Source organism: Cibotium barometz, chromosome 4, assembly GCF_041138505.1.
Source record: "Cibotium barometz isolate CiBa-2024 chromosome 4, ASM4113850v1, whole genome shotgun sequence".
NCBI classification, from domain to species: domain Eukaryota; kingdom Viridiplantae; phylum Streptophyta; class Polypodiopsida; order Cyatheales; family Cibotiaceae; genus Cibotium; species Cibotium barometz.
The window spans coordinates 62709522-62717439 of NC_141049.1; positions in this window are offsets into that span (position 1 = coordinate 62709522).

Consider the following 7918-nt stretch of genomic DNA (forward strand, 5'->3'; position numbering starts at 1 on the left):
TAACAAAGATATTAGACGATGATTAAGATGTGATTAGTGAGAAATTAACTGATAGCTTAATGTAGGCATGGATAATCAAAAACCAACAAATTCTCATTAGGCCAATGCCTCAATTTATAGAGTTTACATCCAAGCATCTAATCACACTCATCTCTCCTTGATTCACTCCACCTCTTTTGCTTGATTCTCTCCACCTCTTCCTAGAATATCTCCACACCTCCTTAATCTTCTCATGCTACCCTTTATTCTCTCCCAGTAGATACTTCTTACCTTTTCACAGCTTCTCACTCATTTATAGATTCTCTTTTAGAGCCTCTTGCTAAGGGCTTGTTCCCGCACACACCCTATTCACTTGTATATTTCAACACCTCCCCTCAAGTAAATAATCCTAGCACACCTAGACCCTATACCAAGTTTCCCTCTTACTTGGTAGTCCCACGAGACTAGTGCCTCAAGTCCCTAAAGTCATAGTCCTTTGACACTCTCTCTCTCTATGTGTCCAAGGCTACTACAAGTGCCCATGACCTTGACTAAAGTGCTCACACATGTACATCTACCACATGGCCTACATCATTGGTGGCTCAGAGGTGGTTTTACTCTGTTGGGGCAGCTTACATTGGGTTGTGGGGTTTCTCTCTCTCTCTCTCTCTCTCAGAAAAGATGATCTGACTCCACTTCCTTAGGAGCCTCCATGAAGTTTGCCGATGTCGTTCCTTCTCCACTTGGTTTACTATAGCAGTCTCTTGCCATGTGTCCTGGATTTCCACAGTTGTGGCAAGTGAAGGTCCTTCCTCCTGCTCCGCCTCTTCCTTGTCCTTGTCCTCGTCCTCGAGAGAATCCTCCTTGGGTGAAGAATGCTTTTTCTTCTCCAGCTGTTGAGTCTAGCCATTTCTTCTCTTTGACCCTGGTCTCTTGCTCTAGTAGAGCTCCTTCTATCTCGTGCAGCTTCAATTTAGGTACATTCTTTAAGGTTGCTACAATGTTTTCATATTCACCTTTGTGCACACTCTTAGAAGCACTACTAGTGCCTTATCATCTTCTACCTTGCCAATGGCTACCAGTTGTAGCTTAATGATTTTATATTTATTCAAGTGTGTGATTAAAGGTTCACTTTACTTCATATCCAGTTTGTAGAATTGCATTAACAGATTTATCTTTGAATTTTTTGCTTGAGTGCCAAATAATTTATTGAGTTCATCCCATGCATCTTTTGCCCATTGTATCCCTGTGATGTGATGAATGATTTCATCATTTAAACCGAGTGCGATAAGTCCTAGTGCTTTCTCATTCTTGCTCTTCCACTAATTTTTCCCACTTACCTCTGGGCATTCATCTCTTCCTTCAACTAGCCCCCACAGATTTTTTCTCACGAGCAAATACATGGTTTTTGTTTGCCATGTATAAAACTACTCCCCATTAAATTTGGCTATCTCTTGTGCCATGCTCAAATGATGTGAAGGGGATCTTACCTCTTGATTCAATTTCAAGATTCAAGGGTAGTGTTTACACTTTTACAACTCAATCTGGTGTTTAGGTGATGATTACAACAGATTTATCAGCATAAATTCACCAGAAATTACATAAAACCAAGGATAACAAATCTGTACTGAATGGTTGGAGTATCAAACCATCTCCGAATTGCAATATGAAGTTATAGGGATCTGTATCAGATACCCAATGGTTAATTTGAACCCTCAATTGCACTAAAATACAATGATTAGTATTGATTAATCTCACTGATTTAGCAAAATATTCCTCTATTTTGTGTGCAAAAAATAGAGTATGCAAGGAGTCCAGATCTAGGGCCTTAGAGTTCAAATGAGCTCAACTCCTTTCAAAGCCATCAATAGCAATTAGTCTAGTAGAGGATTATGCCAAGAAACACAAGATTTGACCAAACATTGAATGCTTAATCTCTGTTTTACCAAAGTCACCTGTGCAGATTTGATGCAGAGCTTATGTAGACTTGATGAAATCAAAAGCTGTCTTCACCAGCTTGTAGAGCACCCTTGAAAACCCCTAGGGCCAATAGAAATTAGAGCAATGTCTTCTGTGGAGAAGTAGATTTGCAGTTCTCTTTAGAAAACTGGTGCTGGTGAATTCACGATTTGGAGCTGTAGCACTCGGCAGTTTGACGAATTGATTAGCTGGGCTAGAGTATAGGGCTTGTGACTATGTGTGGCTAAAGGCTTGAAGCCTATTGTTAAGCCTGGAGGGAGATCAAGCCCCTCCACCAGTTGGGGGTACATAAGCTCTCTAAAAAAAGATGTAAAAAAACTTGATTATCTACTAATCTTGATTAGCTAGGTGATTAGCAAGATAATGGGCTCATAAATTTGATGGATTCTAAGCTAGGCTGCTCTGATACCATGTTAAATTTGCAGCAATGTGATGAGCTATGGTGGATCAAATGCTAGAATCAACATCATTAACAAAGAGATTAGATGATGATTAAGACATGATTAGTGAGCAATTAATTGATAGCTTAATGTAGACATGGATAATAAAAAACTAGCAAATTCTCATTAGGCCAATGTCTCAATTTATAGAGTTTACATCCAAGCATCTAATCCCACTGATCTCTCCTTGATTCACTCCACCTCTTTTGCTTGATTCTCTCCACCAGAATATCTCCACACCTCCTAAATCTTCTTGAAAGATCCCTATCCCCACCGCGTAACGAATTTAGGGGTGCTAGCAGCGAAAGTAACACTTCTTGCGCCGCAGGGCAGGGTCCCTCACTCGGAACCTCGCCAACGACGGATATCCGAACAAGAGACTAATCCATCGGTTCTTGCAAAACCGATCCCCGAAAAACTTCCCTCGCCCAGAAAGCACGGGCGATTCCTCCAGGATAATTTTACTCTAACGTAGTCAAAAGCCTTAACTAACTGAACTGATCTGACCGAACCCGTAAGCTCTATAGCCAGATCAAGGAAAATATTGCACTTGGATCATAGAGACCAACGCTTTTTTCCTCATTGAGAGGCAGAGCCGTTGATTCTTTTCCATAGAACAATTTTTATCCGGGATTTACTTCATCTATTGTACCATAATAGAATTGAGTCTCATTTCAGGGATCCATCAGTCCAGCCTAACCCCATCTAGTCCTGTGGGTTAGCAAACCACCCAACCACTGTAGTGATGTGTCCATTTAAGAATTTGGTTAGATTTTGTCTCGGGTACCAGGGAAAGTAGTTCCCAGGTCCCCTAGCTAGATATTCATGTAAACTTAAAACTAGTCACACCACTTACACACCCAATATGAAATTGCCTTTTTCACAAAATCAGCTGTCTTTAAAACAATCATTTAATAAAATCATCGTGTCACCAATCATATCCTCAAAATCTCTGGTTGAATCCTAATTTTCAATGATTCCTTCATCGGTGTACCTATGGCATCATTGGCAACCAGAACGCTCACCACCTGTCCACTCAGGGCCTTTTCGATGGTCCTAGCTAGTAGTACTCGGCAATATATTCACATATCAAAATGGAGTCTCCGCAGATCCATGCCCGAATTCAGAAAACAACTCTTACTCCTTGTTTCAATATCTTCCACGATGCACGTGTGGGTATCTTCGACGACCGAGAGCCCGAGCACCATATAGTCGGCACCCTCTAGGATCCTTCTCGCAGGTCACCTAGCGCTTCACTCATAGGCCGCTTCCTTGGTCCCTCATCCACCGTACCAGAAGCTCGCCATTTAAATCGAACCGAGGCTGGTCAAGACCTCGGCCGACCTTGCTACGCGAGACGTCCTCCATTGACTCTCCGTCAATTGTTGCAACTTTATCAGTTTATTAGGTCTCCACGATCTCATTCTTTCACAAGATGGTCAAAATGCTTCCCCAGCATTCTTGACATAAAACAATCATTTAAAAATAGGTCATAAATATACTTTCTATAATGAACTCTCATCTTTCCACATTGTTCCATCATCAATCCACATTATGTAATTCCACAACCATTTCATAAGTATTCCTATTCTCACCCAATCACATCATTTTCATCTCATCCAATCACATCATTTTCATCTCATCACATCTTTCCTCAATTTAACCTCATCATATCTCAATTTAACCTCATCTTTCCTCAATTTAACCTCATCAGATCTCATCCACTCACATCTACCCTTATCCACATCTCGTCACATCACATTCATTCACATCTCATCCATTCAGACCACATCACATTCACTCACATCACATCTCATTCATTTTACCTCACATCACATCTCATTCATTTTACCTCACATCCCATTCATTCACATCTATCCCGATTCACATCCCATCACATCACATTCATTCATTTTACCTCACATCACATTCATTCATATCCATCACATTCATTCTCATCACCATTATATCACATCACTTCTATCCATATCATATCTCATTTATACACATCTTATCTCATTCATCCTCCACATCCATCCAGTCGTTCACATGTATGAGTACTCACATCATATCTCATTTATACACATCTCATCTCATTCATCCACATCCATTCAATCGTTCACATGTATGAGTACTCACATCTATCCAAACATTCATATCTATCACTTCACATCCACATATATTCATGTCACATCACATCACATTCTTTCACAAACACATCTATATCTATTCTTTCACATACATCCACATCCATTCTCTCACATACTCATTCACATCCATTCTTCACATACACATTCACATCCATTCTTCACATACACATCCATATCCATTCTTCACATACACATTCACATCCAATCTTTCACATACTCATTCACATCCATTCTTCACATACACATTCACATCCATTCTTCACATACACATCTATATCCATTATCATCACATACATTCACTCACATCCCATAGCATTCATTTACAGCCTGATTCACATGACATCACATCTCATCCATTCATTCACATTTATCTGATTCACATCACATCTATTCACCTCACATCGCATCACCTCTAATCACATCACATCCATCCATCCATTCACATCTACCTCATTCACATCACATCTCATCACATCTATTCACCTCACATTCTCATCACCTCTATTCACATCACATCCATCCATCCATTCATTTATATCTATCTGATTCACATCACATCTCATCACATCTATTCACATCACATCCCATCCATCCATTCATTCCCATCTATTCATACAATTTAAACATAGATTTTAAGATAATTCTAATTTTGATATAAAAATTCTTTATGCATCTAATTATGCATAAAAATAAACTTTAATGAGAATAACACTTTTGAACTAAAAATAATTCCTTTATGGATCTTTCTATGCATAAAAATCAATTTTAATGAGAATATCACTTTTGAAAAAAAAAATTCCTTTGTGCATCTTTCTATGCATAAAAATCAATTTTAATGAGAATAACACTTTTGAAATAAAATTAATTCCTTTATGTTTTCTATGCATAAAAATCAATTTTAATGAGAATAACACTTTTGAAATAAAATAATTCCTTTATGCATCTTTCTATGCATAAAAATCAATTTTAATGAGAATAACACTTTTGAAATAAAAATAATTTCTTTATGCATCTTTTTATGCATAAAAATCAATTTTAATGAGAATAACACTTTTGAAATAAAAATAGTTCCTTTATGCATCTTTCTATGCATAAAAATCAATTTTAATGATTAATATCAGTGATATCCATGCATATTCATAGGTGAATATGTACATGGAGTAATTATAATATTTCTTTTAGAATGCACAAAACGGTGGGAATTACTCTTTTGGAATAACATAAAAATAAACTTTCTTTTCTTCAAAATTATGGAAAATTTTACCATAACCTCCTTTGTATGGTTGACCATTTCTCATTTTTATCATTCTATTTTCAACTTAAATTAACCCAATCTAGATGTATAGCACTCTAATCTACACAATTTTCAGAATTCAAGAGAATAAACAATAAGAAAAGTTTAATTAATCTTTTTGTTAATCTTTCTAGGATTAAGAAAGGCTGGAATGTAAAGAAGAGAAGGGGGTGGCCTTTTTCTCAAAGGCATAACATTAGAATTTAATTCAATCAACAATAAAACATGAAAATCAAGAAAACCATAGATTTAAAAATTAAACAAGTTACAAAAATTAACTTACATGGAGTTGTAAGCTTTCCTTTGGCTTGAGGAATTGAGGGTTCTACTCTTGTTTGAAGCAAGAGTGGCCATCAATTCTCTTTGGAGAGGATTAGGTAAAAAACAATTGAATTATCAATAAATTTAATGTAAATGGCTCAGGGCAGGACTAGAGTGTATAAACACCATTAAGCTTTTACAAAGGGGGAGGCTCAGGGCAGGGAGTAGAGTAACAGTGCATAAACACCATTAAGCTTTTACAAATAAATTCAATGTAAATGGTTCAGGGCAGGGAGTAGAGTAACAGTGCATAAACACCATTAAGCTTTTACAAAAAAATTCAATGTAAATGGTTCAAGGCAGGAGTGGAGTAACAGTGCATAAACACCATTAAGCTTTTACAAAGGGGGAGGCTTCTATTTATAGGAAAAAGTGAGCCTCTAACCAAGCAAACCGATTCTAGAATTTTCCAGATCAGTTTGGTCACTTTTTGACCATTGTTGGGTCAGTTTAGCTTACTTTTGGATGTAGTTGAAATAGGAGAGAGGAGAGATGAAAATATCTCATTATTTTTTGAGTTTAAAATTCTTCCACATATTTGAAATAGGTGCCTCCTTCATGAGGGCAGATACCCACATTGAAGTGTCAAAAATGCATCATTTCCTCTAGATATCTCTTAATTTTTAACTAATAAACCTTGTACTCAGTTAACTCTTCATCTTATGCGAACATTTTCTCATTTTTGGGGGTTTTTTTTAATTCTTCAATTTATCTCCTCCAAACATTTGGATTAATCTTATTGGTCCTTAGGAACCTTAATTGGACCATAATCCAAAAATTTCTGAAAATCTGGACCCTTAGGCTAAGGTCCTTTTTTAAACCTATTTTCAATTAATTCCAATTACACATTGGAAAGTTCTTTTTGAATTTCTATTTTAGGGGAAACCATTTTAGACACAAAGAGGATTTTTATATCCCAATTTTGAATTACCTCCCTCTATACATTTTCTCTCTCTAAGCCAAAACAGGGTAAAACAAGATCTTTTTTTTATTTCAGAGAGGGGAATAATTATAAGATCAGAAGGGGAGGTCCTTACACCTGCACACCTCAAAATCTAGACGGAGGAATCTTACACTTCTCATGTAGATACTTCTCACCTTTTCACAGCTTCTCACTCATTTATAGATTCTCTTTTACAGCCTCTTGCTAAGGGCTTGTTCCCGCACACACCCTATTCACTTGTATATTTCAACAAGGCTAAGGTCTATTAAATCATTTTTAATTGTTTCCTAATGCACCTTGGAGAATTTATTTTAAACTTCTATTTCAAGGAAACATATTTTTGATATTAGGAGAATTTGTTTATCCAAAAATATCTCAATATTGAATTACCTCTCTCTAGAAATATGTTATGTATTCAAATATTTGAAATTAGCTTGTTTTAGAAAACATGTACTAAAGTAGGTAAGAGGTTCACCAAAAGGATAGGTGAGTTAAATACTATAGATACGCAATGGATGGCATATTAAAGACACTCTCCTCTAAATATAGATAAAAGAGAAACATTTAATATAGCTATTTGTCTCTACTATTTTAGTTAAATCACTTTGATTAGGAAAGTTAATCCAATCCTTACACCGCCTTTTTTTTTCATTTTTGGCACTAATGTCCCAACTTGTAAGCTTACACTTGCAATGACCATAAGCTTATAACCTGAGAAGAGTTCAACATGGCTATTTGGGAAGTCCACAAGTCACAAGTTTGTAAACAAGTTTGAAAGCTATGAAGCCCATAAGCCACAAATCCCATGTAT